This window comes from Pelophylax lessonae (genome assembly GCF_965119305.1).
Source record: "Pelophylax lessonae genome assembly, chromosome: 4".
NCBI lineage: Eukaryota > Metazoa > Chordata > Amphibia > Anura > Ranidae > Pelophylax > Pelophylax lessonae.
In genome coordinates this window covers 658267963-658283599 of record NC_138771.1, presented here as the reverse complement: position 1 = coordinate 658283599, position 15637 = coordinate 658267963, and positions in this window count along the sequence as shown.

Sequence of the window (15637 nt, the reverse complement as noted above, 5' to 3'; positions counted from 1 at the left end):
AAAAGCCAATTATTGAAAGAATTAAAAAAAAAAAAAGAGATTTTTTGATTTTTACTTTGGATTTCAGATCTGGGGGGGTCTAAAAAGTGTACATGTGAAGTTTCAGCTCTGTAGCATGTCCAGAACCAGAAAAAAAAAGATTGTTTGTATTAGAAAACTTTTAGTTCAGGGGGTTGGCTCTGCTGCTGTAACACCTTGCCGGTTTAATAGAAGGCATTTTTTTGGGTTCTTTGCAGTCAGGAAAAACATCTGAACTTGTGTATAGTGGTACTGTGCACAAGTTCTGATGTTTTGCCTGCCTCCAAAACCCCCAAAAAATGCCAGCAAAAACACACCTGGGCATTTTTTTTTTGACGCTAGCGTTTTTTTTGGCATTTTTTGGGGTTCTTTTGAGGCAGGCAAAACATCTGAACTTGTGTATAGTGGTATATATACACACATCCATATATTTATATACACACCTAGACATATATAGGTGTGATAGTAGCAGAAATATATGCTTGCGTTAATGAAATCATTTACAGTAATATATTTCTGCTACTATCACACCTATATATGTCTAGGTGTGTATATAAATATATGGATGTGTGTATATACACCACTATACACAAGTTCAGATGTTTTGCCTGCCTCCAAAACCCCCCAAAAAATGCCAGCAAAAACACACCTGGGCATTTTTTTTTTTTTTTTTGACGCTAGCGTTTTTTTGGCATTTTTTTGGGTTCTTTTGAGGCAGGCAAAACATCTGAACATGTGTATAGGGGGTATATATACACATATATGTCTGAATATATACCCCTAGACATATATAGGTGTGATAGTAGGAAAAATATATTACTGTAAATGATTTCATTAGCGCAAGCATTTATTTCTGCTACTATCACACCTATATATGTCTAGGGGTATATATTCAGACATATATGTCTATATATACCCCCTATACACATGTTCAGATGTCATGTCTGACATCAAACATGTCCTCAAAAAAGCACTGGCAGTGGCAGCCCCTGCAGCATAAAAAATGCTTGGCTGGTGAGAAGCCATAATGGTGTCCCGAAGCTATTCAGAGAAATGATCATTTCTCTATAGCGGTCACCCTGCTATGGAAGGGTTTTGTCACCCTGCCATAGCAGTCACTGCCAGTTAACCCTACACTACACTACGGTCCCCTGACACTTAACACTTTCCCTACAGAAACTAAATTTTTGAAGCTAACTTAAGTGTAAAGGAGCACTCTAACTACACTAGATATCCCTTTCCTCACACTAATAAATGCTAAATGACACTTTTAAAGTAAAATTAACAAAACTGCTTCCATGTCCTGTATAACAATGCTAGGAATATGGCGGGGGCGATCTTATATACTGGGGGGCGTATTCACTAATGATTGGTCTAGGGACCCCCTAGTCACTCCAATCACATTCCTAGCATTCTCCTGCCCCCTCAATTGGCTTTTGCTAATGGTTCTGGTCCAATCACTGGCTTTTAAAGCCCATTTCCTGAAGCATTGCATTTTGGTCGGTTCTGGTTGCCGAATTCCGAACTTTTTGGGCAAAAAGTTCTAAATTCGGCCGAACCTCGAACACCCAATGTTCGGGCCGAACCGATGGTGGACCCGAACCGTTCGATCATCCCTAGTGCTCAGACCTGGGAACTCAGCACAGGGATGGTGGGAACTCCTCACAATGGGCACAGCAAGTGCAAAGACCCATGAACTCAGCACAGGGATGGTAGAAACCCCTCATAATGGGCACAGCAGGTGCACAGACCCAAGAACTCAGCACAGGGATGGTAAGAACTCCTCATTATGGACACAGCAGGTGTACAGACCCAGGAACTCAGCACAGGGATGGTGAGAAGTTGAACCCTTCAAAATGGGCACAGCGGGTGTACAGACCTGGGAACTCAGGACATGGATGATGGGAACCCCTCATAATGGGCACAGCAAGTGTACAGACTTGGAAACTCAGCACAGGGATTGTGAGAACTCCTCATAATGGGCACAGCAGATGTAAAGACCCCGGAACTTAGCACAGGGATAGTGGGAACCCCTCATAATGGGCACAGCAGGAGTACAGACATGGGAACTCAGCACAGGAATGGTGGGAACACCTCATAATGGGCACAGCAGATGTACAGACCCCAGAAACTCAGCACAGGGATGGTGGGAACCTCTTATGATGGGCATAGCAGGTGCAAAGCCCCAGCAACTAAGCACAAGGATGGTGGGAATCCCTCATAATGGGCCTAGCAGGTGTACAGACCCATAAACTCAGTGCAGAGATGGTGGGAACTCCTCATAATGGACACAGCGTGTGTACAGACCTGGAAACTCAGAAAAGGGATGATGGGAACCCCTCATAATGGGCACAGCAGATTTACAGACCTGAGAACTCAGCACAAGGATGGTAAGAACCCCTCATAATGGGCACAGCAGATGTACAGACCGGGGAACTCAGCGCAGGGATGGTGGGAACCTCACATGATGGCCATAGCAGGTGCAAAGCCCAGGAACTCAGCACAGGGATGGTGGTAACCCCTCATAATGGGCACAGCTGGTGTACAGACCTGGGAACTCAGCACAGGGATGGTGGGAACCCCTTATAATGGGCACAACATGTGTACAGATCCAGGAACCCAACACTGGGATAGTAGGAACTCCTCATAATAGACACAGCAGGTGTACAGACCCAGGAATTCAGCACCGGGATGGTAGGAACCCCTCATAATGGGCACAGCAGGTGTACAGACCTGGGAACTCAGCACAGGGTTGGTGAGAACCCCTCATAATGGGCACAGCAGATGTACAGACCTGGGAACTCAGCACAAGGATGATGGGAACCCCTCATAATGGGCCCAACAGATGTACAGACCCAGGAACCCAACACAGGGATGGTGGGAACCCCTTATAAAAGGGTACAGCAGAGCTACAGACCCGGGAACCCAGCCCAGGCATTGTGAGAACCCCTCATAATGGGCACAGCAGATGTACAGACCCAGGAACTCAGCACAGGGATGGTGGGAACCCCTTATAAAGGGTACAGCAGAGCTACAGACCCGGGAACCCAGCCCAGGCATTGTGAGAACCCCTCATAATGGGCACAGCAGGTATGCAGACCCAGGAACTCAGCACAGGGATGGTGGGAACCCCTCATTATGGGCACAGCAGGTGTACAAACCCGGTAAATCGGGATGTCAGGTGTTATTGTACCCAGTTTTGAAAACTGCCCACCTCTGCCATAAAATGAATCTGAATCTTTCCTGTTTTCTGGTGCCAGATTTAATTCTAACCCTCAAGTTTGTGATTTTGTAAAAATTTGATTGAGGGCAGCTCTTAAAATACAAAAAAAAATAAAAAAGTATCCGAATTCCAGTTTAATAGGCACGTCATAAATGGATGCACGGAGAGGAAACGACATGCAGCTCATTAATTTATGTATATCATAAAAAATGCAGTTCATCTATAAATGCGTAAAACCGACGAGTCCCCCAGCACTCAGGCTTGTCGGCTAGCAAAGGCGACGAGAGCTTCAAACTCGACTCTCAGATGGTGATAAAAGCAGAGGCTCCTCCAGTTATATAATATGAGGAAGCCTCGTGCCGAGGCTCCTGTACAGGCCTCTGGGAGCAGCGCTACGGCTTGTATAGTGATTATGGCTCCTCTGAAAGCGGGCACGGGATTTGAATGCTCAGTTCTTCTGCAGAACGTCCCTTGGGAATATTTGCAAAAGTTGGCAAGCTCAGTGGATGAGTCCTGCTATGTGGATGACTGAACTGTGTGAATTATTCCAATAGGCTAAAATGACTTCAAAAATGGCCCAATGGAGGACCATATGGAGAGAATATATGGGGGAGATGTTGACTGAATCAGTGTATAAAGTCATGTTTATTTGCCCTATTCCATGTACCCGGGGGCACTGGTAACCCTAATGGCTGTAATGAAAGGTGGGAACTTGCTGAAAATGGTACTGGCCGGCAATTTTGCCCACAGCAAATCTGACATCTGCCTTAAAGGTCAACTACATTTTAAAATTGTATATTTTACTTCTGGGTAGGTAAACTTACCTCCAGCTTCTTTTCTCAGAGGCTCCAGTGGTAGTTTGTGCGTTTGCCCCTCCCACAATGGTGAGATTTCCCAGCAATAGTTTGTGTCTCTGCCCCTCCCACATTGGTGAGATTTCCCAGCAGTAGTTTGTGTCTCTGCCCCTCCCACAATGGTGAGATTTCCCAGCAGTAGTTTGTGTCTCTGCCCCTCCCTCAATGGGGAGATTTTCCAGCAGTAGTTTGTGTCTCTGCTCCTCCCACAATGGTGAGATTTACCTGCAGTAGTTTGTGTCTCTGCCCCTCCCACAATGGGGAGATTTTCCAGCAGTAGTTTGTGTCTCTGCCCCTCCCACAATGGTGAGATTTCCCTGCAGTAGTTTGTGTCTCTGCCCCTCCCACAATGGGGAGATCTCCCTGCAGTAGTTTGTGTCTCTGCCCCTCCCACAATGGGGAGATTTTCCAGCAGTAGTTTGTGTCTCGGCCCCTCCCACAATGGTGAGATTTTCCTGCAGTAGTTTGTGTCTCTGCCCCTCCCACAATGGTGAGATCTCCCTGCAGTAGTTTGTGTCTCTGCCCCTCCCACAATGGGGAGATCTCCCTGCAGTAGTTTGTGTCTCTGCCCCTCCCACAATGGGGAGATCTCCCTGCAGTGTTTGTCTCTGCCCCATTCAAAATAGTGAGATTCTCTGCAGTAGTTTTTGTCTCTGTCCCTTCAAAAAGGCCATATAAGGTCCAATTACAGTTGTCCAGCAGAGGAGGGGGTGCCATCATTTGGTTCTTGCAGTTTGGTAGAAGTGGACTTTCTAGAGATCTCATTTTTGGAACATTGCAGATCCTGCAGTATTCCCAACACACGTTACAGATCCTGGAGCACTTAAGCACCCACAACACGCTCTGCAGATCTTGGAGCAATTGAGAACCCTCAACGTGCTCTGGCACCGTTGTTGGAAGATCTCAGAGGTCAGGGCCAAGTCAGAGTGGTCTTCTGCATTTCATGTTGTTCCAGAACCTCTACTGGAAGATCTCAAAAGTTAGAGCCAAATCAGGATGAGATTTTGACCCCAGAAGTCTGGGCTAGATCAGGACAAGCATTAGGACTTCATAGTTTTTCTAACACACTGAAGATCTCAGAGATCAAGACCAAATCAGGGTGAACTTTAGCATTTAATGGTGCTCTGGCACCTCTGTCGGAAGATCTCAGAGGTCAGGACCAAGTCAGAATAGTCTTCTGCATTTCATGGTGTTTCAGTACCTCTGGTGGAAGATCGCAGAGGTCAGAACTAAGTCAGGGTGAGCTTCTGTATTTCATGGAGTTCCAAACCTCTACTGGAAGATCGCAGAGGTCAGGTTTAAGTCAGGGAAAGTGTAATGGTGCTGGTGGCTGAGCCTGACGTGCAGAGGTAGCCTCGTGGGATCTGGTACAACAGGAACACGGACGGGTCACACTGGTGGTAGACACGGGCTAGTCTGAGGTGCGGAGTCTAAGTGCTAGCTGGTTTTCACTAGAGCCCCTGGTGGTGGGGATAGACTGCGCTGCAAGCTAACACCAGGTCGCGGTCCCCAGGGTTGCCCCACCAGGAGGTGAACACGTCCAGAATCAGAAGCAGATAAGCCGACAAGGATAAGGCAGGAGAGTGGTCACAGGAACGAGCCAAGGTCAGGGCGGGCAGCAAGCAGACGAAGTAGTGGACAAGCCGGGAGGTCGATCAGGAAGTCAACAGGAAACAGCAGGTTCAGGATCAGGAAGTACAGGTAAAGCTGCAGACAAGACAGCAATGGCTCAGTGCTGCTGTGGTGTTTAAATAGGCCAGCCTTTTGCCAATTAGTGCAATTAGTCTGCACTAAGTTAACTCTTAACTGGCAGATTCATGACAGCACTTCAGTGTACACAGGGAGTGTTCCTAACAGAAAGCTTCTACATGTTATCGTGTTCCATCACCTCTACTGGAAGGTCCCAGAGGTCAGGGCAAAGTGAAGGCAAGCTTCTGCATTTCATTGTGTTCCAGCACCTCTACTGGAAGATCCCAGAGGTTAGGGCAAAGTGAAGGCAAGCTTCTGTATTTCATGGTGTTCCAGCACCTCTACTGGAAGATCCCAGAGGTCATGGCCAAGTGAAGGCAAGCTTCTGTATTTCATGGTGTTCCAGCACCTCTACTGGAAGATCCCAGAGGTCAGTTTAAGTCAGGTAAAGCTTCTGTATTCTTCCACTGGAAGATCCTAAAAATAAGAGCAACATCATGGTAAGGTAAGCTTTAAGTGCCTTGAAAAAGTATTCAAACCCCTTAAAATCTTCCACATTTTGTCATGTTACAACCAAAAACGAAAATGTATTTTATTAGGATTTTATTCAATAAACCAACCCAAAGTGACACGTAATTGTGAAGTTAGAAGTAAAATGATAAATTGTTTTCAAATTTTTTGACAAATAAATATGTGAAAAGTGTGGCGTGCATTTGTATTCACCCCCCTTTACGCTGATACCCCTAACTAAAATCTAGTGGAACCAATTGCCTTCAGAAGTCACCTAATTAGTAAATAGAGTCTACCCGTGTGTAATTTAATCTCAGTATAAATACAGCTGTTCTATGAAGCCCTCAGAGGTTTGTTAGAGAACCTTAGTGAACAAACAGCATCATGAAGGCCAAGGAACATACCAGACAGGTCAGGGATAACGTTATGGAGAAGTTTAAAGCAGGGTTAGGTTATACGAAAAAATATCCCACGATTAAAACATCTCACAGAGCACTGTTCAATCCATCATCTGAAAATTGAAAGAGTATGTCAAAACTGCAACCCTACCAAGACATGGCCGTCCACCTAAACTGACCGGCTGGGCAAGGAGAGCATTCATCAGAGAAGCAGCCAAGAGGCCCATGGTAGCTCTGTAAAAGCCACAGAAGTCAACAGCTCAGGTGGGAGAATCTGTCCAAAGGACAATTATTAGTCGTGCGCTCCACAAATCTGTCCTTTATAGAAGAGTGGCAAGAAGAAAGCTATTGGTGAGAGAAAGCCATAAGTTTAGTTTGCAAGAAGCCATGTGGGGGACACAGAAAACATGTGTAAGAAGGGGCTCTGGTCAGAGGAGACCGAAATTGAACTTTTTGGACTAAAAGCAAAAGACAATGTGTGCCGGAAAACTAACACTCCACATCACCCTGAACACACCATCCCCACTGTGAAACATGGTGGTGGTGGCAGCATCATGTTGTGGGGATGCTTTTCTTCAGCAGGGACAGGGAAGCTGGTCAAAGTTGATGAGAAGATGGATGGAGCCAAATACAGGGCAAGAAAAAAACCTGTTTGAGTTTGCAAAAGACTTGAGACTGAGGCAGAGGTTCACCTTCAAGCAGAACAACGACCCGAAACATACAGCCAGAGCTACATTGGAATGGTTTAGAGCAAAGCATAATCATGTGTTAGAATGACCCATTCAAAGATAAGACCTAAATCCAATTGAGTATCTGTGGCAAGACTTGAAAATTGCTGTTTACAGATGCTCTCCATCCAATTTGACAGAGCTTAAGCTATTTTGCAAAGCTGGTAGAGACATCCCCAAAAAAGACTTGCAGCTGTAATTGTAGGGAAAGGGGGTTCTACAAAATATTGACTCAGAGGGGTGAATAAAAATGCATGCCACACTTTTCACAGATTTTTTTGAAAACATTGAATATAATTTATCATTTTCCTTCCACTTCACAATTATATGCCACTTTGTGTTGGTCTATCACAAAAAATCCCAATAAAACGCATTTACCTTTTTAGTTGTAACATGACAAAATGTAGAAAATTTTGCACGGGGTATGAATACTTTTTTTAAGGCACTTTTTGTGTTTTTTTAATGTTCTAGCACCTCTACTGGAAGATCCCAGAGGTCATGGCCGTGTCAGTGAGAGTTTCTGCAATTCATGGTGTACTTGAACCTCAAGTTCCAAGTGGTCCAGGCAAAGTCAGGGTGAACTTCTGAATTTTATGGTGCTCTGGAAGTCAGGGCCAAGCCAGGGTGAGCCTCAAAAACCATGGTGTCCTGGCACCTCTACTGGAAGATTTCAGAGGTCAAGGCCATGTCAGGAAGAGCTTCTGCATTTCATGGTGGTGCAGAACCTCTACTGGTCTCAAAAGTTAGAGCCAATTTAGGGTAAGCTTCTAAATTTTAAGGTGTACTGGCACCTCTACTGGAAGATCTCAGTGGTCAGGGACAAGTCTGGGATAGCTTCTGCATTTCATGGTGTTCCACCACCTCTACTTGAAGGTCTCAGATGTCGGGGGCCAAGTTAAGGCAAGCTTCTGCATTTCATGGTGTGATGGCACCTCTATTGGAAGATCATAGAGGTCAGGGCCAAGTCAGTGTGAGATTCTGCATTTCATGGGGTGGTCATGGTAAGCTTTTGTGTTTTATGGTGTTCCAGCACCCCCACTGGAAGATCTCCGAGGTCAGCGCTATGCCAGTGAGAGTTTCTGTATTTCATTTTGTCCTGGCACCTTTGCTGAAGAATCCAAGTAGTCAGGGCAAAGCCAGGGTGAACGTGTGAATTCCATGGTGTTCTGGCATATCAGGGCAAAATCAGGGCAAACCTCTGCATTTTATGATGTTCTGGCACCTATACCATGAGATCTCAGAGGTCAGGACCAAGCCATGGCAAGCTTCTACATGTCATGGTATTCTGGTACCTCTACTGGAAGATCTTGGAAGTCAGGGCCAAGCCAGGGTGAGCCTCAGCATTTCATGTTTTTTCCAACACCATGAAGATCTTAGTGGTCAGGCCAAGCTTCCGCATTTCATGGTGTTCCAGCATCTCTACTGGAAGGTTTCGGACTTCAGGGCCAAGCCAAGGCAAGCCTCTGCATTTCATGGTGTACTGGTACTTTTATTGGAAGATCCCAGAGGTCAGGGTGAGCTTCTGCATTTCATGGTGCAGACACTACTGTTTAGGAACATCAAAAGTCAGAGCAACATCGTAGTAAGCTTTTGTGTTCCGTGCTGTTCCAGCACATCCACTGGAAGATCTCAGAGGTCAGGGCCATGCCAGTGAGATTTTCTGAGGTCCGCGATGTGTCCTGGCACCTTTGCTGAAGATTCCAAGTGGTCAGGGCGAAGTCAGGGTGAACATCTGAATTTCATGGTGTTCTGGCACCTCTACCAGAAAATCTTAGAGGTCAGGACAAAGTCAGGGCAAGATTCTATTTACCACGGTATTCTGGTACCTCTACTGGAAGATCTTGGAAGTCAAGGCCAAGCCAGGGTGAGCCTCAGCATTTCATGCTTTTTCCAATACCGTGAAGATCTTAGTGGTCAGGCCAAGCCTCTTCATTTCATGGTGCTCCATCACCTCTATTGGAAGGTTTCGGACTTCAGGGCCAAGCCAAGGCAAGCCTCTGCATTTCATGGTGTACTGGCACCTCTATTGGAAAATCCCAAATGTCAGGGTGAGCTTCTGCATTTCATGGTGCAGAGGCTACTGCTGAAAAATCTCAAAAGTCAGAGCAACATCGTAGTAAGCTTTTGTGTTCCATGGTGTTCCAGCACCTCCACTGGAAGATCTCAGAGGTCAGGGCCATGCCAGTGAGAGTTTCTGGTCAGGGCCAAATCAGGCCAACCCTCTGCATTTTATGATGTTCTGGCACCTATACCAGAAGATCTCAGAGGTCAGGACCAAGTCAGGGCAAACTTCTATATGTTATGGTATTCTGGTACCTCTAATGGAAAATCTTGGAAATTAGGGCCAAGCCAGGGTGAGCCTCAGCATTTCATGCTTTTTCCAACACTGTGAAGATCCTAGTGGTCAGGGCCAAGCCAAGGCAAGCCTCTGCATTTCATGTTGTACTGGCACTTCTATTGGAAGATCCCAGAGGTCAGGGTGAGCTTCTGCATTTCATGGTGCAGACGCTACTGCTGAAAAATCTCAAAAGTCAGAGCAACATCGTAGTAAGCTTTTATGTTCCATGTTGTTCCAGCACATCCACTGGAAGATCTCAGAGGTCAGGGCCATGCCAGTGAGAGTTTCTGAGTTCCGCGATGTGTCCTGGCACCTTTGCAGAAGATTCCAAGTGGTCAGGGCAAGCTTCTGCATTTCATGGTGTTCCAGCACCTCTACTGGAAGGTTTAGGACTTCAGGGCCAAGCCAAGGCAAGCCTCTGCATTTCATAGTGTACTGCCACTTCTATTGGAAGATCCCAGAGGTCAGGGTGAGCTTCTGCATTTCATGGTGCAGACACTAATGTTGAAAAATCTCAAAAGTCAGAGCAACATCGTAGTAAGCTTTTGTGTTCCATGCTGTTCCAGCACCTTTACTGGAAGATCTCAGAGGTCAGGGCCATGCCAGTGAGGGTTTCTGGTCAGGACCAAATCAGGGCAAACCTCTGCATTTTATGATGTTCTGGCTCCTATACCAGAAGATCTCAGAGGTCAGGACCAAGCCATGGCAAGCTTCTACATGTCATGGTATTCTGGTACCTCTACTGGAAGATCTTGGAAGTCAGGGCCAAGCCAGGGTGAGCCTCAGCATTTCATGCTTTTTTTCCAACACTGTGAAGATCCTAGTGGTCAGGGCAAGCTTCTGCATTTCATGGTGTTCCATCACCTCTACTGGAAGGTTTCAGACTTCAGGGCCAAGCCAAGGCAAGCCTCTGCATTTCATGGTGTACTGGCACTTCCATTGGAAGATCCCAGAGGTCAGGGTGAGCTTCTGCATTCCATGGTGCAGAGGCTACTGCTGAAAAATCCCAAAAGTCAGAGCAACATCGTAGTAAGCTTTTGTGTTCCATGGTGTTCCAGCACCTTTTCTGGAAGATATCAGAGGTCAGGGCCATGCCAGTGAGAGTTTCTGGTCAGGACCAAATCAGGGCAAACCTCTGCATTTTATGATGTTCTGGCTCCTATACCAGAAGATCTCAGATGTCGACTCAGGACCAAGCCATAGCAAGCTTCTATTTACCATGGTATTCTGGTACCTCTACTGGAAAATCTTAGAAGTTAGGGCCAAGCCAGGGTGAGCCTCAGCATTTCATGCTTTTTCCAACATTGTGAAGATCTCAGAGATCAGGGTAAGCTTCTACATGTCATGGTATTCTGGTACGTGTACTGGAAGATCTTGGAAGTCAGGGCCAAGCCAGGGTGAGCCTCAGCATTTCACGCTTTTTCCAACACTGTAAAGATCTTAGTGGTCAGGGCAAGCTTCTGCATTTCATGGTGTTCCATCACCTCTACTGGAAGGTTTCGGACTTCAGGGCCAAGTCAAGGCAAGCCTCTGCATTTCATGGTGTACTGGCACTTCTATTGGAAGATTCCAGAGGTCAGGGTGAGCTTCTGCATTTCATGGTGCAGACGCTACTGCTGAAAAATCTCAAAAGTCAGAGCAACATCGTAGTAAGCTTTTGTGTTCCATGGTGTTCCAGAACCTCCACTGGAAGATCTCAGAGGTCAGGGCCATGGCAGTGAGAGCTTCTGAGTTCCGCGATGTGTCCTGGCACCTTTGCAGAAGATTCCAAGTGGTCGGGCGAAGTCAGGGTGAACATCTGAATTCCATGGTGTTCTGGCACCTCTACCAGAAAATCTTAGAGGTCGGGACCAAGTCAGGACAAGCTTCTATTTATCACGGTGTTATGGTACCTCTACTGGAAGATCTTAGAAGTCAGGACCAAGTCAGGGCAAGCTTCTATTTATCACGGTGTTATGGTACCTCTACTGGAAAATCTTAGAGGTCGGGACCAAGTCAGGGCAAGTTTCTTTTTATCACTGTGTTATGGTACCTCTACTGGAAGATCTTAGAAGTCAGGGCCAAGCCAGGCTGAGCCTCAGCATTTCATGGTGTCTTGGCCGATTTTAGAGGTCAAGGCCATGTCATGATGAACATTTGAGTCTCATGGTGGTCCAGAACCTCTATTGGATAATAACAGAAGCCAGGGGAATGAGATACAGAAAGAGAGAATGAAATCTAAGGAATGGTAAGTATCAGTGAAGGTTGCCTGAATCTTTCACTCTTGCATCAACAAGATGACCTCAGGAGACGACAGGTCCTCTTTATAGACAGCAGGGGGTTTACATTGCTGGCTGCTATGGAGAAACAACTAGAAATTTAGATCGGACCTCCAGCCACAAATAACACGCTTTTGCTGCAATATTCACCTTCAGTTCAGAGAGTTCCCCCGCAGTACCTTTTTTTTCTGCCAATAGATGTCCTCTGTCCAGGGCCGCTGATAGGGGGGGACCACCAGCCCTCTTGTAGGGGGCCCGAGCACACAGGGGGGCCCACACAGAGAGGGGGATTAGTGATGGACAACAAATACAGAAATCTTCCTCCAGCACCTGAATCTGATCTCTGTCCCTCTCCCTGCTATCAGCTTTTATCTGCTGAGAGATAAAGAGACAGTTGTCCCTCACTAATCCCCCTCCCTTGTGTGGGCCCCCCTCCCCGCACTGGCTCTAATGTTATCTCTGCTCAGGAGTTTATTTGTAAATTGTAACTTTGTTTCTCTCCCTCTGTCTCTCTGATCTCTGAGCTCCAACTGCCCAGCCTGTATATTTTTCTCATCTCATCTTCTTTTTTATTTAACATTCGTTTTTTTTTTTTTTAGATTTAGCAGGAATTATGCGAGTTATGTTATATTTGTGTCTGATAATAGTGATTTTGTTGTAATTTTAGCTAAATATATCTTTAATATTTTCTTGGGGGGCCCTGCCAGGTAGTCTGTACGTGGCCCCGCCATTTCTAACAGCAGCCCTGCCTCTGTCTTATGTTCAGCATCATCCAAACCATCTTCTCTGAGCCCACATCAACTTGGACCAACCCCCCCCCCCAGCCTGTGACTGGACAGAAAAAGGGAAGCAGTGCAGTGATGAGCTCACCTCTCTGTCACTCTGCTCTCTCCTCCTATCAGCATGCTGGAAAAGAATAACGTAGTCAGAGAGGCATGAGGAGTGGAGAGAGGGGGAAGCGGGAGGATGGAGGACTCTGAAGATGCTGGTCCTCTTGCTGACACAAAAGGAGCCCAAGTCCAGTACTGAAGGGGAGTGTTCTGTAGTCCTCAGAGTACACTGGGGGAGGTGATAACTGGGGGAGTTGTTCTGTATGGCTAAGAGATACCTGGGGCGAGGTGTTCTGTAGTCCTTGGAGATAACTTGGACAGGTGTTCTATAGTCCTCAGAGAAAACTGGGGGAGGTGATAACCGGGGGAGATGTTTGGTAGTCCTAATAGATAACTGGGGGAGGTGTTCTGTGGTCCTCATAGATAACCAGGAGAAATGTTTGGTAATCCTCAGAGATAACTGGGGGGAAATGTTCTGTAGTCCTTGGCGATAACTTGGACAGGTGTTCTGTAGTCCTCAGAGCCTCAGAGATAACTGGAGGAGGTAAAAACTCAGGGAGGGGATAACTGGGGGAGGTGTTCTGTAGTCCTAGAAGATAACTAGAGGAGGTGTTCTGCAGTGTTAACATATAACTAGGGGAGGTGTTCTGTAGGCCTCATACATAATCGGGAGAAGTGTTTGGTAATCCTAAGAGATAACTGGGGGTGGTGATAACTGGGGGAGGTGTTCTGTAGTCCTCAGAGATACTTGGGGTTGTTCTGTAGTCTTAAAAGATAACTGAGGGTGTTCTGTAGTCCTCAGAGATAACTGGGGAAAGTATTCTGTAGTCCTAGGAGATACCTGAGGGAGGTGTTCTTTAGTCCTCAGAGATTACTGGGGGGAGGTGATAACTGGGGGAGTTTTTCTGTAATGCTAAGAGATACCTAGGGGAGGTGTTCTGTAGTCCTTGGAGATAACTTGGACAGGTGTTCTATAGTCCTCAGAAATAACTGGGTGAGGTGGCAACTGGGGGAGGTGATCTGTAGTCCTAATAGATAACTGGGGGAGGTGTTAGGCAGTCTTAATAGATAACTGGGAGGAGGTGTTCTGTAGTCCTCATAAATAACCAGGAGAAATGCTCGGTAAGCCTCAGAGATAACTGGGTGGAAAATGTTCTGTAGTCCTCATAGATAACCAGGAGAAATGTTAGGTAATCCTCAGAAATAACTGGGGGGGAGTGTTCTGTAGTCCTTGGAGATAACTTGGACAGGTGTTCTGTAGTCTTCAGAGATACCTAGAGGAGGTGATAACTGGGGGAGGTGCTCTGAAGGCCTCGTAGATAACCAGGAGAAGCAATCCTAAGAGATAACTGGGGAGGTGATAACTGGGGAGGTGTTCTGTAGTGCTCAGAAATACTTGGGGTTGTTCTGTAGTCCTAATAGATAACTGAGGGTGTTCTGTAGTCATTAGAGATATTTGGGGAAGGTATTCGGTAGTCCTAGGAAATACCTGAGGGAGGTGTTCTGTAGTCCTTAAAGATAACCGCGATAAGTGTTTGGTAATCCTCAGAAAAAACTGGGGGAGTTTTTTGGTAGTCCTTAGAGCTAACCATGGAAGGTGTTCTGCAGTCTTAATAGATAACTGGGGGAGGGTGTTCTGTAGCCTTCAGAACTAACTAGGGGAGGTTCTCTGTAGTCTTTGGAGATAACCTGGACAGGTGCTCTGTAGTCCTCAGAGATAACGGGGTGGAGGTGTTCTGTAGTCCTCAGAGATAACTGGGGGTGTTCTGTAGTCCTCAGTGATAACTGTGGGGGGGGGTCTGTAGTCCTAAGAGATAACTGGGGGAGGGTGTTCTGTAGTCCTCAAAGATAACTGGGGGGGGGTGTTCTGTAGTCCTCAGAGATAACTGGGGGGGGGTTTCTGTAGCCCTCAGAGATAACTGGGGGAGGGTGTTCTGTAGTCCTCAGAGATAACTGGGGTGTTCTGTAGTCCTCAGTAATAACTAGGGGGTGTTTTGTAGTCCTCAGTAATAACTAGGGGGGTTGTCTGTAGTCATCAGAGATAACTGGGGGAGGGTGTTCTGTAGTCCTCAGTGATAACTAGGGGGTGTGCTGTAGTCCTCAGAGATAACTGGGGGGGGGGTTCTGTGGTCATCATAGATAACTGGGGGAGGGTGTTCTGTAGTCCTCATTGATAACTATGGGGTGTTCTGTAGTCCTCAGAGATAACTGGAAGGGGGTTCTGTAGTCATCAGAAATAACTGGGGGGGTGTTTTGTAGCCCTCAAAGATAACTGGGGGGAGGGGTGTTCTTTACCCCCCCAGAAATAACTGTGGGGGGGGGGCTCTGTAGTCCTCAGAGATAACTGGGCTAGTGGTGTTCTGTAGCCCTCAGAGATAACTGGGGGTGTTCTGTTGTTCTGTTGTCCTCAGAGATAACTGGGCTAGTGGTGTTCTGTAGCCCTCAGAGATAACTGGGGGGGGGGGTGTTCTGTAGCCCTCTGAGATAACGGGGGGGGGGGGTTGTAGCCTTCCCAGAGATAACTGGGGGGAGGGGTGTTCTTTACCCCCCCCCCCCCAGAGATAACTGGGAGGGGGGGTTCTGTAGTCCTCAGAGATAACTAAGGACTACAGTGCAGCACAGAAGGTCATCAGGTTGCAGGATCTCTGGCAGGATCAGCACTCCCTGTACATTTATCCCCTTCCCTCCGTCTCCCTGTAATTGGCCTTCAATGTTGGGAGGTGGAACGTCTTCCCGATCACATGACAAACCGCCACCAAGAGGTGACAGCGGACGGGGTCCTCGGACCACC